Source organism: Dermacentor andersoni, chromosome 2 (assembly GCF_023375885.2).
Source record: "Dermacentor andersoni chromosome 2, qqDerAnde1_hic_scaffold, whole genome shotgun sequence".
Classification (NCBI taxonomy): domain Eukaryota; kingdom Metazoa; phylum Arthropoda; class Arachnida; order Ixodida; family Ixodidae; genus Dermacentor; species Dermacentor andersoni.
Window position 1 is genome coordinate 82,730,950 of NC_092815.1, and position 20,924 is coordinate 82,751,873.

At 45.3% G+C, this 20,924-nt stretch overlaps 1 protein-coding gene and 1 long non-coding RNA gene across 2 annotated transcripts in view; both read right to left on the minus strand.

Annotated features, from left to right (window-relative positions):
* The window catches only part of LOC126541755 (hemicentin-2-like), a 317,951-nt gene that overhangs the window by 12,003 nt on the left and 285,024 nt on the right, over positions 1 to 20,924 (minus strand). The gene's annotated exons all lie outside the window — the stretch shown is intronic.
* Positions 92 to 9,365, minus strand: LOC126541769 (uncharacterized). Its single transcript, XR_008614818.2, has 3 exons — positions 7,300 to 9,365; positions 6,098 to 6,190; positions 92 to 339 (listed from the first exon to the last, which is right to left on the minus strand). It is a non-coding gene; the product is annotated as an uncharacterized lncRNA (long non-coding RNA).

Genomic DNA, 20,924 nt, shown 5'->3' on the forward strand with positions numbered 1-20,924 from the left:
CAAACGCATGGCATAGCAACTTTGAGAGAAAACACAATCACATGTGAGTGTTCTGCGCGAAATGGTCCCATTTACCACAGATACAGGAAGAGTGACTGCATGGAGGGTCATTTATTCTAGCCACCTGTACAATATTTAGAGCTTGCACTATGCCTTGTATGTGGTGACAAGTCTTGTGGTCGTTCTACACTGAAGAACAGTCTTATTCAAACCAATGTTCCAGGGCACAGGCGAGGCTGGTGATGCCTTTGTGTAGCTCCATTCCAATGTCCTAAGGCGAGCCATCATAGATGAAACCATTTCTTCCTTTATCGCTGTAGCCATCTGCTTGTTTTCTACCTGCAAAATGATTTGTTGCAATTTAATGTCAGGAAAAGTACACGAAACATGACAAGCAGCGCTTCCCTGCATCATTCACTTTAATATTTCAAGATCACATGAAAACCAGGATAAAGAAAACAAGCACACATAGTGCTTACTTCCAAGAAATCGTTATTTCGAAAGAATAAGGCATTTATTCTGCCACGTCATGAATGTAGGAGAGACAGGTTACACAATTATATGAGGGCAATTCAGAAATTATTGCCTCCAAGCCCACTACTTTGCCGATATTACTGCAAACATTTTGAACTCTTTATCATTGATGCACTTATGTTTATGCTATCGAATGTCGCCTCACATTCCTATCTCTTCTCATTCCAGAGTAATCGAGCAATTCATGGCATCCAGTGGTGACGTCAAGTTGAAACAGCAGGCTGTAATTGAATTTCTGACTGCGGAAGGTTGTGCGCATATCAACATTCATCGCCATCTGACTGCAGTTTACGGGGATTCCTGTGTTGACGTCAGCACTGTGCAGAGGTGGGCAAGGACTGTGAAAGACCAAAATCCTGCCGCATCAAATCTCCAGGATCAGCACCGAAATGGACGGCCCACAATGGCTTCTGATGAGGGTCATGAACATCAGGCAGATAGGTTCACTCAGGGCAATCGCAGGATCAAGCAACACCAGATTGCAACAACACTCACCATTTCCATTGGCTCAGTGAACCACATCATTAAAGACCTGCGTTACAAGAAGACTTGCACTTGTTGGGTGCCATGGCAACTGACGACTGACATGAAAAAGTTGAAGCATTGCGAACAAGTTCAAATCTTCTTGTAACCCAGGAGGTTCTTAATTATGTGGTTCACTGAACCAATGGAAATGGCGAGTTTGTTGCAATCTGGTGTTGCTTGATCCCGCGATTGACCCGATTCAACTCGTCTGCCTGATGTTGATGATCCGCATCAGAAGCCGTTGTGGGCCGTCCAGTTCGGTGCTGATCCTGGACGTTTGATGCGGCTGGATTTTGATGTTTCCCAGTCCTTGCCCACCTCCACACAATGCTGACTTCAACACAGGCATCACCGTAAACTGCTTTCAGACGGTAATGAATGTTGAAGGGCGCAGAACCTTCAGCAGTGAGAAATTCAATTACAGCCCGCTGTTTCAAGCGGACATCACCACTGGATGCCATGCATTCATCGATTACTTTGGAACGCGAAGGGATAGGAAGATGAGGCAAGTGACATTCTATAGCTTAAACATCAGTGCATTAGTGATAAAGAGCCAAAATGTTTGCAGTACTACTGGCAAAGTAGTGTGTTTGGAGGCATTACTTCCTTAACCGCCCTCATATTACAGCAATAACACTGGGCAGTTTGTTTTCGTGTGTGACATCTGACCCAAAACTACAACTTAGAATGTGCACAAATAAAGATGCTCGTGTTGAGCCCAATAAATTGCTTACAAATATATCAATCCTTTCTTATGCAATAAGTTTACAATGAGAAGCCACATCATCTCACTGCAACTTTTCCCTGCAAGCAAGTTACATTGAAAATAAGGTGCAGCCATATGCTTCACTATGCATTGCACTGTAACCATCAAGAGGTACTTTGACATTAATGCCTTGTTCCCAAAACCAACAGTTTAAATGCCAACCATTATTTCACAGGAGGTGGTGGCCACAAGGCAAAAACAAATTCGCAGGGTTTACGTGCCAAAACAATGACCTTACATTCATCGGTTAATATAACACATGGCATTGTTGTTTCGCCTGCCTCCTCAGAATTATACATTGTTAATAAGAGTAGAAATCAGCATTTTCACAGAAGCTTGCTCCTTTAACAACAAGAGGCACTAACGATGCTGTTCTATAGGTTTCCCAGGCAAACAATGCAAGCATCACTATACTCACTATCACAAACAATGCAAGCATGACTATACTAAGCATCACTAAGCTGACCTTTATTTTTTTCTTAATCTATGACCTACACAGTGGCTGGTAAGAACCCCTCTCCAAGAAATATTTGGCATCTCTACTAGAAGCCCTACCTACACCTTTTAACATCATCTTAGACATCACCACTAAGCAAGCACATAATCCTGCTGGTATTTTTATTACAGAGGTTTTCACTAAAGATCTTCCGAGCAAGAACTCTTTAGCATCTGATCATTTAGATGCTTTGAATTGGAACAACACAGTGAATGCATCATGCTTAACAGAAGTTTAGCTATTTTAATCAAAGCACAGTTAAAGCCTTTCATGTATTAAGTTTGTCATCTGCTTTTACTTGATCTTGCTGCTTATCTGATCGTGAGTTACACTAAGATCAAACATTCTAATGGCCAACATCTCATCTGTGAAACGCAGAAACTTTAGTGCACTTGTCAGTGTTGTTACGACATTCTTAAATGTGATGATTAGGCTGCTGGCTGTTTAGCACTGTAGTAGCATTGTACAGGGTGATCATTTTTAAGTATTATGGAATTTTTAAAAATTTCCTGTGGCAGATGGCATAATTCTTGTCCTTGAGCTATATTATTTGAAGAGGTAGAAATCACTAGCATGAGAAATCGAAACACATGTTCAATTAATTAAAAATTTCACTATTGACTTGGTAACTAATTATTTTACTGTGCATATTGCAATTTACGAATTGTAGCCAGTGAGCTTGGAAGACGTGTGCACTTGAACTTCCAGGATGACACCAGTTTAGGAATATTTCCCTGATAAAGAACACTACACAAGGGTGTTCCAGTTACTTTTGTGCATCAGTGCATACAAGCACATTTTGTTAAAAAAGTAAGTGGAACAACAGTGCATTTTTACGGCAAGTTTGATGGTGCATATCTCCAAACTGGCATCATTCTTGATTTCCAAGTGGATGCATCTTGTAATCTCACTGGCTATGATTCGTAAATTACAATATGTGCCTCATATATGTGGTGGCACTGGTAAATACTCCCAGAGTTCTACTAGGAAACATAAATACCGAAGAAAGTGGATGGGGAAAAGGCGCCTGCAGTAGTTCAATTGGTAAAGCATCGCATGCGTAATGCGAAGACGTGGGTTCGTTCCCCACCACGTTCCCCACCATTATTTCATTTATTAATCACAAGTAATTTACCCTAAGTTGTCCTTGGTGTTAGTGTTTGCTGGCTTCTTAGGATAAGATTAATAAGCATCGGCCCCTTGGTTAAGCCACTTTCTTTGTTTATATGTGCCACGAAGTAATTAATTGAACATGTGTTTCGATTTCTCGTGCAAGATATGTCTGCCTGTTTGAATATTCCTGCTCAAGGACTAGAATTATGCTATATGCAACAGGTTATATTTAAAAATTCCACGAAACCTAAAATCATCACCCTGTATAAAGACACTGTGAATTTTAAAACAAGCTTCAGTGAACCTTATTGAATCAGCAAATGGCCAGTGTAACTAGCCTGCTTATCCTGGAAATCTTTTGTAGCTTATAAGCATAGAGCATTTCACTTACACATTTAGGAATGCGTGATTTTCTTGAAATCAGTCCTTTCTTTTTAACAGCTAGCATCCCTGCCAGTTTAGTTAGACATAATGTTGCATGACTTCAATGGTACTGCAAAATCAGATTTTCTTTCTGCTCCCAGTGTCTAGTGATGTATCTTTACCAGTGTCTTTAGCAGCTGAGATAACTAATGTTCCTGCAGGTAAATATCAGAAAACATTGCGATAACTGCCAAGTAAATGCAATCGTGCATCTTGCTTACAATACAGCATGTGCTCTACCTCCTGCCAGGTTTGTACTCCATATCAGGCCAGCATGCAACTTGTACAAGAGGCACCTTTCGCATGCATGAAGATATTTTATGAGGTTATGGTGGTGTCAAAACATGACATCAACCATAATGCCTTAAACTATTATATGAAACACTTACTTGTACAAAGATAGAAAAGGCACCACTTTTGAATTTAGCACATTCGGTTTACAGTACCATAGTAGAAATGGCTCAACTAGTACAGGTACGCAAACGGGCTAGTTGGTATTGGTCGAGGACTTTCGACAATGTGAACTCGACAAAGGATGGAGAAAGAGGCGATAGCATTTGTCTCCATTTCTCGCCGCTTTCGACGTCCTTTGTACAAGCCCGCACTGTTGAACATCATGGGTCAACTAGTACAGCCTGAAAAAAATGTCATGAAAGAAAACTTGGCACTCAACCTGAACAATTCTGCCTGTCAGGTATTATGGTTTCTTCAGAACTTATTTCTTTATACAAAGACCAACCCATCAAGTAAAGCTTACTGAAAGAAATGAACAACATCAACACCTCTCAAGGCACATGCATCAAAGGAGTTAGAGCATCATACACGTTACCTTTAAGTGCAAAAGTATTCTTTTTCTTAGGCAAACTGCATTTCTAGTTTCTTAAATCCTATATATTCATTTGTCACAGCTATGGGAAAATCACAAGGTGGAAAGAGATGTGTTGGTGCAATTTCAACTTTTATGTACAACAACAAAAGGTAAAGCACAGGAAATCTCACTGGTCCTCTGTCTAAATGACACTCAGTTTCATTTGTCATGTCCACTCCCATCCTGATGGCAGCAGAAACAGGAGGAGAGCAGCGTGGTTCAGAAAGCAGACGAAGGAGCTGATATCCTAGCTGACATAAAGAGTAAAGAAGGGAGCTGGTCAGGCCATGTAGTGCAGACTTGAGACATCATTAACTAGTGCGAAAAAGACAATGGACGACAGCTAGAAGCACACAGGACAGAGCTCTAGGCTTCAACTGAAATTTTGGCTACACAGAAACATAGGATTCAGGGGATGCGACCTCGACGGATGGAAGCAACATTCATATTTCCCTTTCCCTGTCTGACAAAGGAGATATCGGAGCAAATTGATGGATAGGTTCATTTCGAGATACGAACACTCTTTTTGGTGAGAGCCAGAGAAGGGGTGCTTACACACCTATCACCCGCTTTTTGATGCAAAGTGCTTCGAATATTTTCATGTAGACCTGCCTCTAGAGCCGTCTGGGCAGATGAGTGCTTTGAAACTGCTCAGTGCATGAGCACCTACAGCAATGATTGGCCGGATGGCCACCAGCCACTGACAACTGCGGTCGTTTAAACACCAACCTGTTTGGCTTGAGGAAACATAGGGAAACTTTCAGTACCTTAGTGGCTGGTGGCCACATGGCCAATCATCGCCATATGTGCTCATGCACCGAGCAGTTTCAAAGCAATCGTGTGCTCAGGCGGCTCCAGAATCAGGTACATAGGGAAATATACGAACCACTTTGCATCAAAAAAGCGGGAAATAGGTGTGTAAGCACTCATCTCTGGCTCTTACCAAGAATGTTCGCAAGTGAAATTAACCTGTTCATCAATTTGTTCCGATAGCTCCTATGTTGTTTCTGTCTGTCGACATTCTGTGCATTCCATGTTTCTGTGTAGCAAAAATTTCAGTTGAAGTCTAGAGTTCTGTCTTATGTGCTTCTTGATGTTGTCTTTGTCACGCTAGTTATTGATGTCTCAAGTCTGCCATAAGCACCAACTAGCCCAAGTGCCTTCTTCAACCATTCAAGTTACAGAATGGAAGGCAAAAGAAGAGAAGGGTAGTCAAGGACGGTAGAGAAGCAGACTATGATGAAGTCAGAAAATTTGCAGGCTTCACTTCGAATCCGCTAGCGCAAGACAGAGGTAATTGGAGCTCACTGGGAGAGGTCTTCATCCTATGGTGGAAAAAATATGTCGGCCAATTGTGATGAAAAAATTATACCTGTCAGCTCAGATGTCTTCACAGTCTTTTCAGCAATGTGTAGGCCCAAGACAGCCAGTCGGTTCCCATGCAATTGCTTCATGTTGACTGTAACTGCATGAGCACAAGAAAACAACCCACCATTAATGCCACTCGAGATTGACCACTCAATAAAAGAACCTCTCAAAGCTGCAAATACAATTAAGCATTTACCAGCTTAACACATACATATATAAAGGCCAAGAATAGTTACAATAATCATACGCTTTATAACTAGACATTAAAATAAGGTAGTGAAACGTACAATAATCGTAGGGCGTTGAGTGCAATTCATTTCAGAAATACTTTTGACCACTGACAGGACGCCTCAGGCAGGGCTCAGTCACACAACAAGAAAACATAAATAGTAGTAGTAATAAGCATGCCTGCGTGAAACCAAGACACGAATTCAAGGACGAGAAAAAAATTGATTAGGCTCGGTGTACTTTTTTAGACAAGAAGATAAATGAGATAAATTTATAAACAAATAGCGCAACCACGCGTTCATCCGCAACAGCATGAGAGCTTCTAGAACAAACGAGCACAACTTAAAACGAAGGATTAGTACATAGCCGGGGTGGTCGTGGTTCTTTTGTTTTGCATTAGTTCTAGTCATGAAAGCACGAGCACTGCAAGCTACTTGCGCCATTACCTATCACGTGACCTCCGACAAAAAACAAAAAACAAATGAGTGCAAGTAAATAAGCGACATTTAATACGGTTTTCACACTGCACACTTTTGCCCGCGATCGATCCTGACTGGAATTGAATTTCTGGGCGCGTTTGGCTTCGTTGCACAATCTGCGGACGGGAGCCAATCGCGGTCGAAAATTTGCATCCAGAATGGGCTCGATCGTGATCGAAAGTGGCCCTGTGACACCGGTATAAGTCTGCGCCCATCTTTTGTAACAGAATGAACGAATTAGTCAAAACCAAAGTATTATTTACCTGCCTGCGCCGAATACTGACGCGTAGCAGTACTTAATTCTCTACAACTCTAGTTGAGGACACGTGAACAATGAAACATTCTTTTTCACATTCGGTGCCCGTCGGCTATGCCTGGAGTACAGATACTACACTCGCATCCAACCCACCTTGTGCTGCCCTTTAAAGAAATTACGCGAAAATTACTACCACAATGACGCACCATAAAAACGCGACGCTGAACGTGACTACGTACGTACCTTTTATATGAGCAGTCCATGCGCCTTGCAAAAGGCCCTCGGTTTGAAGGTGGAGCGCTGTCACGATGTGTACTCTGGGCACGCCGTTTGGTTTACGTAGTGGATGGACCATGTTGACGATGCATTCCGCCGAAACACAAAACGTCCACTTCATCACTGTTCAGGCCGAATGGAAGATGTTTTCTCTTTCGCCACGAATGACGGCCGTCGTAGGCATAGTAAACACACTGTCACAAAGAAACACCGATGTCGTAGGCCGCTGCTGCCTTTCTTTCTCACGCATAATCGCGTCGCCTTCACTCCGGACGCTCACTTCACGTCGATGAGCGCAAAAGTACACGAAAACAACGAGGTGGTACAATCTAAACGCAGCAAAAAACAATCGAATTACTCACAACTTCAAGAATGTCACGGAGAACACACCAAACACACATGCACCCGCCGGCCCGCCGCGAGACGCAGGAAATGACGTAGCGGCGATAGCAGCGACACCCGTCGGGGGAAGTTATTTCAATTTCGGTTTCGTTTTCAAGGCATAAATACAAATATTTTTTTAAAACTACGTGTGTATATTACTTTCCAAGCTATTTATTTTACGCTACCTCTAAGCCATTTCCTGTGTTTACGGGTAGGTTCAATGGAAATTTATTCGCAAAAACATTGGCTGATATCAAATGAAATGGAATGGCAAAGGTGGGCTGGTAAGTGCATGTAAGTGAATTAATTTTCTATATATATATTTTTTTTTTGCTTGGACGTTCATTTGTAAAGAGACGTGGCCCTTCCTGATCACATAGGATGCAGAGGTACTTGCGAGTCTGTCTTTTCTTTTATGCACAGAGAAAGAGAAAGAGAGAAAAAAAGCTTTAATTGGCCTTTTTAAAAAGTTTACAATGCTCATATTTCTTAACTGGTTTGCTCACGCGAATTTTAAATAGCTTGGACGAACGACAGATGTAGAAGTACTTGCATAATAGCTTTCTAAACGTATAGGCGATACCACGAAATTTCACATGCACAGAATTACCCGAAAACCTCAAGTTTCCAAGTACGAAAAGTATTTCTTTGCGTGGTGTCGTGAATGTGCAACCGAAGCGAATCCAGTTCTCTTTTTTTTTCTTGTTTTTTTAAGAGCGGGTGAGCGAGTGGGGCCGATGAAAACTCAAACGGAAGAACAAATATAACGACTCCCCTTTGGTGGACAGCACCGTGAGTTGTCGTTGTTATAATCTGATGTCGGTCTTTGTCTTACTACAGTTGCTTAGAACAGCAGTTTGACGGGTAATGAGCAAGATATATTCACAACCGAGGAATTTTGTGCATGCGGTAGACAAGTCATTTTCAACCCAACTACTGTCGCCCTCAAACTACCGCTAGCAGAGCAATTTACTATTGTCCCCATTCAATAGCTGCGCCTATACAATCGCCGAACCCGTTTGCTCGGCGAGGGTGCAGCTGTGGTAAAGGCTATTGAATGACAACAACAATTTCATGGCAAAGTGTGGGAACTGTGATGGCATTTAGTCTGGGTGTTGGCTTTAAGCATTCTCTTGTCTCCCCTTAGTACCATACTATCTCTCCTCTGCGCTGTTGCATGTGAGTACAAAAGTAAGCTCTGCACCTTTTGCACTACTTTTGCGGAGGGGGGGGGGGGGGGAGGTGGCTAACGCGTAGTTAGTCTTTCAGAGGGCATTGTGTCGATGGCCAGGGTGTTTCAGTGGGCATTGTGACGGCCAAAGAGGCCCAAAGAGTGTTGTAGCGATGCCCACGAAGTTCTCGCTAAAACGACTCGCACACGCCTTCCCCGCGTCCCTCTCATGTTCATTATGCACGCTCTCAAACCACCCACCGACGCGGCTGGCAAGGCAGTGACAGCAGCAGCAACAGAATTGGAAAGGGTGAGGGAGGAGGCATAGAAAACTTCGCTTTAAAATCTGGCAGAACGCCCCCGTGCACACTGTAACCTGCAATCCAGAGCTCTGGTGTTAGGACAAAATTCAATTTCATTCTACAAGGTATTTCTTTCCCGTATTCAGCATGTGCACCTGTCTCACCCATCTCGCGATGGGAGACGGGCGAGTCTCGCGCAGGTCTGCATATGCCAAGATATCGCGAACGCAGTTGGCAGGCGGGCAATTGCGCGCACACTTCAAAAATGCCTCGCCACTGTTCCGTGAACAAAGATGGGTCTGCAGATGCCCCGCCAATTTCTGGAATCTCGTTATATCTACAATGATTGGCTTAATGTCCTATTCATGTATGCAATAATACCGTCTCCAATTTGGGAGGGGAAATATTTGAGTAAATAGCGCTGTTAGTCGGTGTTGTAAATACGTATGTATGCATCGCAAGTTGTACGTTGGTTCTCTATACTTTCTCATATTATTCTCCCTTTCTTTTTGAGCACTCCGTTCTGGCAGCTGTTTGTAAGCCAGTAGAACTTTCCTTTACTATACAACTACAAACTTAATAGTTTCTTGTTGTACAGCCAGCTTCGTAAATTGACGCGGACGCGAAGCCATGAGCGTTTTGCACGGCTCGTTCTGCAGATGCCGCTTGAGCAAAGCATTGTGGTGGGTGAGAAGGCTCAAGTTTGCCAACGAACCTACCTTGTTTATGAACTTGAGAGAAGCAGAACGAATTGGGGTTATTGATTCGGCGAAAAAAGGTCAGGTGGGGTTAAAGCTTCCCAAATCGGCGTATCTTTTTTCCGCGTATGGTTCGTCGCGCCCTTTTCTGCCTGTTTTGTTGTGCTTGAAAGAAACCTAGACGACCGCACTGCTTTCGAGCAAGTGTGGCGCGTACAGCTGCATGCTGTCACGTGGCCTGTTCATTTTGTTGGATTCCTGGCGTCCCAAAAGCAGCAAGAGCTGCACTAGTTCTGCCTTACTGAAAACATTTTGAACATTTTTCTTTTGGTTAAATATTCAATACCAGAAAAAGTAGGTGCGCGCTTTTGGATTCCGCGGAATTTGTGCGTGACGACATTTGAGAACTGTGTGCCACCTAGAGCACTATGACATAATACATAGTAGTGCTTAAGCAACAGGTTTTTCGAAGGACATATTTAATATAGCTCGTCAAAACAGACAGTGAAACGGAGGGGGACTCTCTTCAGGAGTTTTGTTGGCATTGAAAGCCCGACATGTCTCGGGGGGAAGGAGTTGGTGTAGGGGAGGGCACACCTCTATATCCGCCACTGGTTTGTAGTGCCGTGGGACACGCTGTCTCTTCGTGCAACTGTATGTTTGTGAATGTAATAAAAATAAACAAAAACACCCTTGCACCCACCCCCAATATTGTTAGTCAGTGCACCCTTTCGGTGGGTAAAAGGGTGTTATGGCATCTAGAACTGCCCTATGCTTCGCAAAAAGTCGTGATGATGGGATGTTTCTTGAGTGAAAACACCCTTCAAGGGTGTTATGATTCGCAATTATCACCATCAAGGGTGTAAATTATTTTACTGTGTAGCGTTCTTTAACGTGCACTTGCATTTCGCTCCCATCGAAATGCGACCACCACAGCCGGCATCGAACGTGCGACCTGGAGCTGAGCAGCGCAATCCCATAGCCGCTAAGCTACCTCCGGTGAAGTATGTAAAAAAAAAAAACCCTGAGCGACAGTGCACTTCACAGCTTTAAAGCAGTGTTGTTGGAGAGAAAGATGCATATATATGTCTCACAAAAGGGACCCTCCGAGGAGCGGTGCATCATAATGACCCCACGACGTGTCGCGACAAGCGGCCTGCTGCTCCTCTGACCCCAATCGGCTCAAATGCTGCGACCTCGCGTTCATCCCCGGCAAGCTCTTTCCAGTGGCGCCCGCTAAATAGGCGAGCGTCCCCGTCCCTGCAGCAGCGCGGCTCTCCGAGGGAAGAGAACGAGCCTCGTCCTTTCACAAATTTTTCGGTCGCGGCGCCATCTCCCTCTGACGTTCTCACAATTGGCCCACATTCTCTTCAGTTTCGTCTTCCTCCTCTCCTCCACTCACCATTTTTAGCAGCGGCGGCCATGCTTGCATAAATCGCGCCGAGTACGTCATCGTAGACTCTCCCTCGCCATCTTTCGTTTCCTCAACAAAAAAAAAAAAAAAAGAGAGAAGGAGAAAGAAGAAAAACTTCCTCTCTTCTTCTAAATCCCGTTTAACAACAAGCCCCGTCGCCTTCCGGGACGGCGTGATTTATCGCCTGCAGAACTTTGAGCCGCAGACGACGACGCGACGCGTTTGTCCGCTTGTGCGCGTGGCGACGGCGGTGGAAGCGCGGTGTCGGAGCACGCTCGCGCCAAGCGAGCATGCAGTCGCGTTGTTCCCCTTCCAGTCTTCCTTTATCTTCCTTCTTCCCTCCCTGCCCTTCCCTTTTTTCTTTTTACTTCCAGCCCCTCTTCCTTTCTGCCTTGCGTTTACCGCGTTTTGTTCTACGCTTCCTCCTGCCTCACTGCCTTCTGTTCGCGAGCCCGTCTTCCTCGAGGGCCATCCTTCCCTTTCCTTATGGGGAGAGCGGAAGCTGCCCTTTTATCGCCCCCGCTCCGCTCTTGCTCGCAGCGAAAGTTTAGGCCAGCAGCAGATCAGGCGCGCAAGCGAAAACGTCGCCTTCGTAGTCGTCGGTTAGCTTGTTCTCCCGCTCGGCAGGAGCCAGTTCCTCCAGCCGTAACGGCGAGATGGCGCGAGCTTCGCTGCCGCCGCCGCCGTCATGCTGCGGTTGATGGGTGACGGGCCCTTCAGAAGGGGCTTAACTTTTTTTTCCCCTCCTTTTACCACCCCTTCGCTCCATTCCTATCTGTCTGTCTCCTTATTTTTTTCCTTCAAGCGGTTATTTGTTTCGTTCATTTTTTCACCCTTCAGCGGAGGAAAATGCGAAAGGGTTCCGCCCAGAAAAGGAAGAGGCATGGACGCTCAGGGGATATCGCTCGTGGACCGACTTGCTGCGAGCGAACGGAGAAAAACGCGCGCTGTTGAAGAGAGGAGAACTTGTGAACGAAAATAGGAGTGGGCGAGGTGTCGTATCCACTCGATTACACGTCGCCTCCGCCTTTTTCTGTTAAGGTCACAGTCATGTTGACCAAAGAAAGAGGGGGCAGATTCATTCATTCATTAATTCATCTGTTATAGGTACAACCTTCTGTGCTGGCTCAGCGGCTGTGTCGTTATACTCCTGAGCACGAGGTCGCGGGCTCGATTCCTGGCTGCAGCTGTCGCACTTCGATGAGACCGGAATACAAAAAAAAAGAAAAAAAGACGAGTGTGTACTTATAGGTTTAGGCGCACGTTATAGAACCTCAGGCGGTCGACTATAATCCGGAGCCCTCCCCTACAGCATCTGTCATAGCCCCAGTGGTGCTCTCTGGACGTTGACCTCCACGAATCAAACGATCATCAATGTTGTATGTGATAGTGACGATGTGTGATAAAGCCGGCACGAAACAAGCGAAATGTATAGCAGTCGTAAACGTGCTACTTTCAACATCTTCTCACCCACCTCTTATATAGAAGAAAGGAGGTTGAAAGGAAGTTGCTGTCTGTTATGGAATATCTGAAAGTAAAAACTTGGAGCACTAAAAACGCAAAGGATGTGGAAGAATAAACACACACCACACGCGCGTGTGGTATGTTTTTCTTCTTCTACGTCCTTTGTGTTTTTAGCACTCCAAGTTTTTATTACAACGCATTACCATTTAGCACACCTATCCATCCTGTTGTAATATTTGGAAGCTTGCGCAAATGGGTAGTTCACTGCGATGGTATCCATACCGTACTAATGGTTGAAGAAATAAACGAAATTCGTACGCTGCACATATCGCCTGCTATGGAGCCTAGTGCAGCTCACTGTGACAGTAGTCGTAGCGGCCCTGATGCTGTGTTGCAGCGGCGCGGCTGTAGCCGGTTTTAGCCTGTGATCATTCTCCGTATACCATACACACAGTCACGGACGCACTTCGCTCATACCGACGTGTGGGACTGCCCTGTGACTTGGAGGGAGCACTTCTCTTTCCGGCAGCCCACCCTTCCATTGTCAAGAAAGTGCTTCCTGCCCTACTTGACTTTTGCTGTGACACGCAGCTGAGAGCGCGGCTGTAAGCCCCGCATTCCTTCTTCACCCTTCTTGTTATTTTTTTTCCGCCTTCTTTTCCTTCTCTCCCTGATCTTTTTCTCCCCACTCCCCTTTCCCTGTGCAGTGCTGTTGAGGTGTCCTCCTCTGAGAGACAGTTACGGCACTGCACTGCTCTTCCTCTCCTTCAAAAGTCGCTACACACACGAAAACGTAAACGGACGTGCGAATGCAGCGTCACCACAAAGCCACACGCTCGTCCCGGCAAACGTTCGCAGGAATGCTGCATTCTTAATTACTAGAACCGACGCCGCTTCGAACTTTGCTGATCTCAAATCTGCCGTCTTCGTCGCTCGCGCGCGGAACCCTGCATCAAGAAAGAATATCAAGAATGCGGCAATTGCCCTCCCACTTCAACGTTCTTCAGTCCACGACGTCAGGTGTATTAAGCGTTACTGTGCTCTATCAGGACGACTGCCGTGTGCGTGCATGCAGGAAAAGAGTCTGTGCGGTGTACGTGTACGGCGGCGCTTCTTAGGCCAACATCCGCCTAGCATGGAGTCTTATCTCCTTGCTTCTCTCTCTCTCTCTCTCTCTCTCTCCCTACCTTATTCAGCTCTCCCGCAGCGTGCGGTAGCAAACTGGGCTCTTTTGGGCCATATAGCGTCTAATCCCTTTTCTTGCTTCCTCCCTTCTTGCGTTGCTTCTTGTGGGAAAAAAGTAGGGCAAGCAGGTAAAAACGAGAAAATGCGGTAGGTGTAGCCGACGGGAACTGAGATGGAGGAGTCGCGAGGAAAGTTGGCGTCATTCACGGTCGGCTTGCGCTGTTTCCGAGAACAGCCCCATAGCCATTCTTCTACCCTTTCCTGCCTCATTCGCCCCAACTGTGCCCAACACGCATGGTTTACTGCTGTGTGGTGGATCGAGATGTAGTAAATCTGGTTGCTCATAAATATTTCGATACCCGAGAGCTTAAATACCTCGCGTAACCTGGCGTTGCTTGGTGGCTTGTAGAGGCAAGCTCACGCGAGAGAGAAGCTGACGCGAAGGAAGTTGAAGGTCGTGGCACATTAGTTGCGTGCACTTTCTATAAGGGTGCTAATTACCGAAAATTTTCGTGTGAGTATGAATGTTCAGAAAGTGAGGCCTTCGCACATACAATCAAATATCAAATCAGTTAATAGACTTTAAATCTGTAAAAAAGGCACGCGTAGAGAAAGTGGCAAAATAATACTAGAGCCGTATTTTGTAAGGATTCCTTTTTCGTTTCCATTCCGATTTGCCCTTCGTCACTGGCTTGCACGAAACCACGCCCTCGATATTACCAGGATCGGTCACACGCCGAGACGCATGATAAGAAAAGAATAGCATCGAAGGAAAAGAATTATTGTGAAAGCTGATGTCCGACAGTCAAACGCAGTGTTGCTGTAGCGATGCGGAAGTCGCTTCAAACGTGACAGCATTTAAACACGACACGACATTTACTGGCTGGCTTGCAACAGACACCTCAAGCACCATGTGGGTCGCCCTTCCACAAATCGTGCATTACATTCATTTGTATCGCAACAGAAACCACACTGAACACAAGAGAAGCTCATAAACACTTCTGTAGAATTTCAACAAGGATTTTTTGTGGGGGTGTATATGTGCCGACTTCTTTCGAATGCAGACAAACTCGATAACAGCGTAGGCTGCATTGCTTATATTCGGCCATGGTTAGATATTCGAAGTATCCAGACTTCACATTCTCGTGTCGATCGATTTAAAATCGAAGTGTTTGATTGGTATCTGACATTTCCGTTAATCGCGCTCGACTAAATGTCAAGTATACCCCGCCGCGGTGGATCAGTGGCTAGTGTGCTCAATGCCTGGCCGCGGCGCCCGAGTTTCCAGAGAGGCAAAATGCGAAAATGGTCGTGCACTCGAATTTAGGTGCAGGTTAGAGCACGTGACCACCATAAGATCATGGTTTTCACGATGAGAAAGCGGGATTTCTTTCATCATCATCGTCATAATCATCATCAGCCTGGTTACGCCCACTGCAGGGCAAAGGCCTCTCCCATACTTCTCCAACTATCCCGGTCATGTACTAATTGCGGCCATGTTGTCCCTGCAAACTTCTTAATCTCATCCGCCCACCTAACTTTCTGCCGCCCCCTGCTACGCTTCCCTTCCCTTGGAATCCAGTCCGTAACCCTTAATGACCATCGGTTATCTTCCCTCCTCATTACATGTCCATTACAGTACATGTCTTTCAGCATAATTCCTCCGAAAGCTCGCAGAAAAAAACGAGCTCTGATAAACTATTGTAAAAATAAGAACATATCTACTTGATCTAATCGTAGTTACAACATAGCAGGTATAGGCAGGGTGTGTCTGTAAAGTAATAATGCTTTGTTTGTTTCCGATGAGGAGAACTGCTGCGTGGCGGCGCCGGTGTCGCAGCGAGAAAAAAAAAATCTATTGCTAAACGGACTATCTTCTTTTTTAACCTCGGGCGGAGTTCGAGATGGAGCTTACCATCGAGCAAAGGAATCTCAACCAACTGGACAATCTCCATGTTCAACAAATTTGGACACTACCACTTCAGCAGTCTGTCAAACTTCCCCACAGTACGCCAGTGTAACTCGATGGGTAATACGTTCAAAAAAATATGTTTCCAGAGATTGGCGGAATTTCAAAAAGTTTCAAATAGCAACGTCGAAAGTACACTTCTTCCTCCAGATAGCACGCGCATTTATGGCACTTAGTGCTAACTTCGTCTTTGATTCATAGCGTCGTTTTAATCATGACGGCAACACTGCTATAACGCAGCACTAATTGCCGACTAAGTGTTATAAATGCGCATGTTATTAGACAGAAGTACCCTCATGACGTTGCTAACGAAAAATTATTCAAACTAGATCAATCATATGAAATATAAATTTTAAAAGTGTTTCCCATTGAGTTACGCTCGTGCGTTGCGGTGATGTTCAACAGATTGCCGAAGGGACAATGTCCGAAATTTTTGGCTATGTGGGCGCTACATTTTACACGGAAGTACTCGATCACTTCAGAAATAGGGCTTTCCGCGCCCGCAATCGAGATTCACCACTACCCGAGTGCTCCATCACGACAAAGCGATATCGCTGAAAGTGAAGGCGATTTTGGCCAAGAACAACGCGGCAACGCTCACGCAGCCCCCCCTAAAGTCTCGGTCTGTCTCCGGCCAACTTCTTTTTCTTCTTCCGTATTCAATGCGGCTTGAAAGGACACAATTTTGAGGCCGCAAACAAAGTCAAGGGTGTTCCGGTTGCCGCCTATCATGCAGCGTATCAGTCTTGGCAGAAAGTCTTGGCAGTCTTGGCAGAACTTTTTGTTGAGCTAGCTGGTGCATGTCACTGAAGTACTAAAGCACCAAACAGACGACACAAGAAGAGACATGGACGTGCCTGTTCTTGTGCCGTCTGTTTGGCGCTTTAGTACTTCAGTAACTTGGCAGAAACGCTGGCAACGGTGTATCGAAGTCCAAGCAGCATATTTTGGAGATTCTTAAGTGTTTTGTTGGTAAGACAAAATAAATGTGTTTCCTGGCAATAGTCCTATTACTTTCCCGGTGCATGTAGGCGCGTCTAGTCGTGGGTCGATACAAGCAGCCAACCAACAAACGGGTCCGCCATTTCATTCAGTTTGCCAACTGTAATATATATATATATATATATATATATATATATATCACGTTGCCGGCACTTCCGCAACTTTCGCTTGTCCTATGAGGGGACAGAAATAACACGAGACCCAGCAAAAGTACTTGAAAAAGATAGCAAAAACAAGGAAGAGCATTACAGCATCGAGAGATCTGAGTCGATGACGAATGTGGCAGCGTTCGTGAAAGTGTTTTAGCGCCAGACGAAGCAGTGCGTGACTTGCCACGCATAATATTGAGCTAAATAGCACGTCACTATTTTGTATTATCGGCAAAACAGCAGCTTTTTTGTAGCTGGAGTAGCATACCAGTGATCAGCGAGCGTAACACCTCCAGCTTCTTACAAAGCTAGAACCTCTGTCTACATCCGCCACAAACACTAGAAAACTTCAGAAACTCCCTTCTACTGACCTCCATAACACAGCACGCTTGTAATGCGTGTAAAAAAAAAAGATCAGCTGGCTTAGGGACATTTCAATTCATACAAGTTCTGCCGTAGCGCATATCATCACACATCGGCTCGATGCCGCACGCCTCTAAAGTGAGTCCGACGAAAACACCGAAAGTGAAATTAAAAACACGCGCGCATCGTCATGCGACGCACACCTTCCATCGCCGTATTTGCGCTTCGCATTTGCACATATCCGTATGCATGTTTCCGGCGCAGAGTGCGTGAAGACCCACTAGCTGGCACGGGATACGTGCTTTCGCTTCTCTCTTTTGTTTTCGCGGGTGAATTTCGACACACACATATCGACCTGGGTGGCGATGCAACGAGAGCGGCAGGCGGCCAACGAGAGTTTAGTTTGGCAAGTTTCATTCCTCGAGTGTCTTCGAGGTTCAGTTTACTGACTGCATACAGCAGCGGTATGTGAGAGGGACACAAAAGGAACAAAAAAAGAAAAGGGAAGGAGGTCAACCAGACGCGTGTCTGGCTTGCTACGCTACACAGGGGAAGGGGGTTAAGGGTTAAAAAAAAGAAGAAGAGAAAGAAAGGAGAGAGCCCTGAGGGAAGAGGGAGGGGGGGTGGTACCGCTTCCTACGGATGTGCGCATCGCCATTACACTCGGTCAATGAGGTCTGTAGAGGTTGATTTCTGAACTAAAGCTGTTGATTCTCTTCATGGGGCTGCACTCCGTGCAGACCATATGTGAGGTCAGACGCTTCGGCGTAGTTGAGTACCTAAGCCGCTAGTATACACTCAGCATGAAAGCGTGTGCTAATAACCGGCTCTGGAGATTGCTTTTTGAATGGTGGCAAACTGAGAAGGCACCCGTGTGCAGGGTCGCACAGGTTATCGATTCCCAAAAGGGTAAACTTTCCCGTAGACATCCACTGCGGTGTCCAAGCGACGTAAGACGACTATTGGCTAGGGAACTTCCACCACATGTAAGGTCAGTGCAGATATAAACATGTAGCTAGCGTGGTTACGGGGAGAGGCAGGGACGAGCCTAGCGGTGGTCACTACATACACTTTGTCGAAAAGATTATCAGTTCATTGACTGAGGTAAGAGTTGATGAAAGAGGTGGTACGTAACTGCCTGCTGCCTTCTATAGGAAAGCCTTTCCTACCGCAGCTCTGACCTGTCGCGTGGTGACTCAGGGGCTATAACGTTCTGCAGCTCAGTACGAAGTTGCTGGTTCGATCCCCGACCGCTGCGGCCGCATATCGATGGGAGTGAAATGCAAAAGAAAAGTTCATTTAGGCTTAGGTAGCGGGTGAAAAACCCCAGGCGGTAAAAATTACACCGGAGCTCTCTTTGGCGACCATGACGCAATCTGCAGGTTTCGGAGGTTGAACCGCACAATTCAATTTTCGCAGCTCTCTCTCTCTCTCTCTTCTGTAAACAAAAATCAGCATTCTCTTTTATGGTGCTTTTCTTTGTCCTCTCTACGCATTTTATATTTTGTTTTTACCTCTCTCGTAGCTACTTAGTCAATATATCGAGTAGCAGAAAGTAAACGCTTCCAACTTTTCCACATTACCTCCCATCTAACAGGTTGGCTTCATGAAGGGATATTTTAGAATGAATCACACCCATGTCATCAATCGGGTAATTGATAAATCTGCAGAGTACAATCAACCTCTCTGTATGGCTTTCATAGATTTGCTTCAGTAGAGAGAACAGCAGTCATAGAGGCATTACGTACACAAGGAATACAGGCATGCGTGAATATCTTGGAAAATATCTACAAAGATTCCACAACTACCTTGATTGTCCACACGAAAAGTAGAAAGTTACCTATCAAGAAAGGGGTCAGGCAGGAGACACTATCTCTCCAATGCTATGCACTGCATGCTTGGAAGAAGTATTCAAGCTATTAAACAGAGAAGGCTTAGGAGTGAGGATCAACGGCGAATGTCTCAGCAACCTTCAATTTGCAGATGACATTGTCCTGTTCAGCAACACTGGGGACGCATTACAACAAATGATTGAGGAGCTTAACAGAGAAAGTGTAAGAGTGGGGTTGAAGATTAATATGCAGAAGACAAATATAATATTCAATACCCTGGCAAGAGAACAAGAGTTAAGGATCACCAGTCAGCCTCTAGAGTCTGTGAAGAGGTACGTTTACCTAGGTCAATTACAGGGGACCCAAATCATGAGAAGGAAATTTACAGGGTTGGAGTGCATACAGCAGGCGTTGCCAAATCCTGACTGGGAGATAACCACTATCATTGAAAAGAAAGGTATAAAATTATTGCATTCTACTGGTACTAAAATATGGGGAAGAAACTTGGAGGTCGACAAGGAAGCTCGAGAACAAGCTAAGGAGCGCGCAAAGAGCGATGAAACGAAAAATGTTAGGCGTAACGTTAAGAGACCGGAAGAGAGTGGGATGAATCAACGAGCAAACGGGATAGCCGATATTCTCATTCACATTAAGGGAAACAAATGGAGCTGGGCAGGTCATTTAAGGCGTAGGATGGATAACCGGCGGGCCATTGGAGTTACATAATGGGTGCCAAGAGAAAGGAAGTGCAGTGGAGGACGGCAGAAAACTAGGCGGGGTGATGAAATTACGAAATTTGCAGGCGCAAGCTCGAATCAGTTGCCGCAAGACATGCAGGAAAAATGAAATATTGCTAGGAGAGGCCTTCATCCTGCAGTGGACATGAAAACAAAAAATAGACTGATGATAATGATGATCTTGGAACAGAAGCGCTGCAGGAGAATCAACCAAAGTGAAGTTGTCTTCAAATACAATTGTTAAATTATGTTGTCTTACGTGCCAAAACTACGAACTGATTATGAGGCACACCGTAGATCACAGGGAGATGCAAGATGCTCGTCCTGCAAGATGATGATGATGATGATGATTCTAACTAGCTCTGAGAATAATAGGTGACGAAAGCTAGAGCTGACTACTTGACTAGTGTAAAAAGTTTTTATGGTAGAGCAAAGCTGGTGGCGAGGTTGTCAGCTCTGGGCTAAAGCTCGTCCTCTATGCATCTCTCCTTTCGTCTGCTCTTGTTTTGTGCTTCCGCCTTCATGACAATGAATTTTAAAGAAATAAAAAAAATAAAGTTAGTTTTTGAGTCGAAGCTCGACAAAACGGGGCTCTCGGTCTGTTCCTCGTCCCAGGAAATTTTTCCTCTTGCAAACAAACGGGTCCAAGAGAGCCTCAGAAATGTGCCAAATAAAGCCATACAAGGCGGTAGTGGCGTATACAGACACGGCAAGGTTGATATCTGAAGCATGTGACGGGATAAACAAGTGAAACGTAGCTGTGTGGGCAGCGTACGTACACGAAGGGGGCCAGGGGAAGTAAACAGGAGGACGCAGCGAACGGGGGAAGTAAACAATCATTTGAAGTGCCGCACCCATTGCCACTACAGTTCGTTCGCGCCAGGAAAAAAGAATAACCTGAGGAACAGAGGTTCCCGAGAGT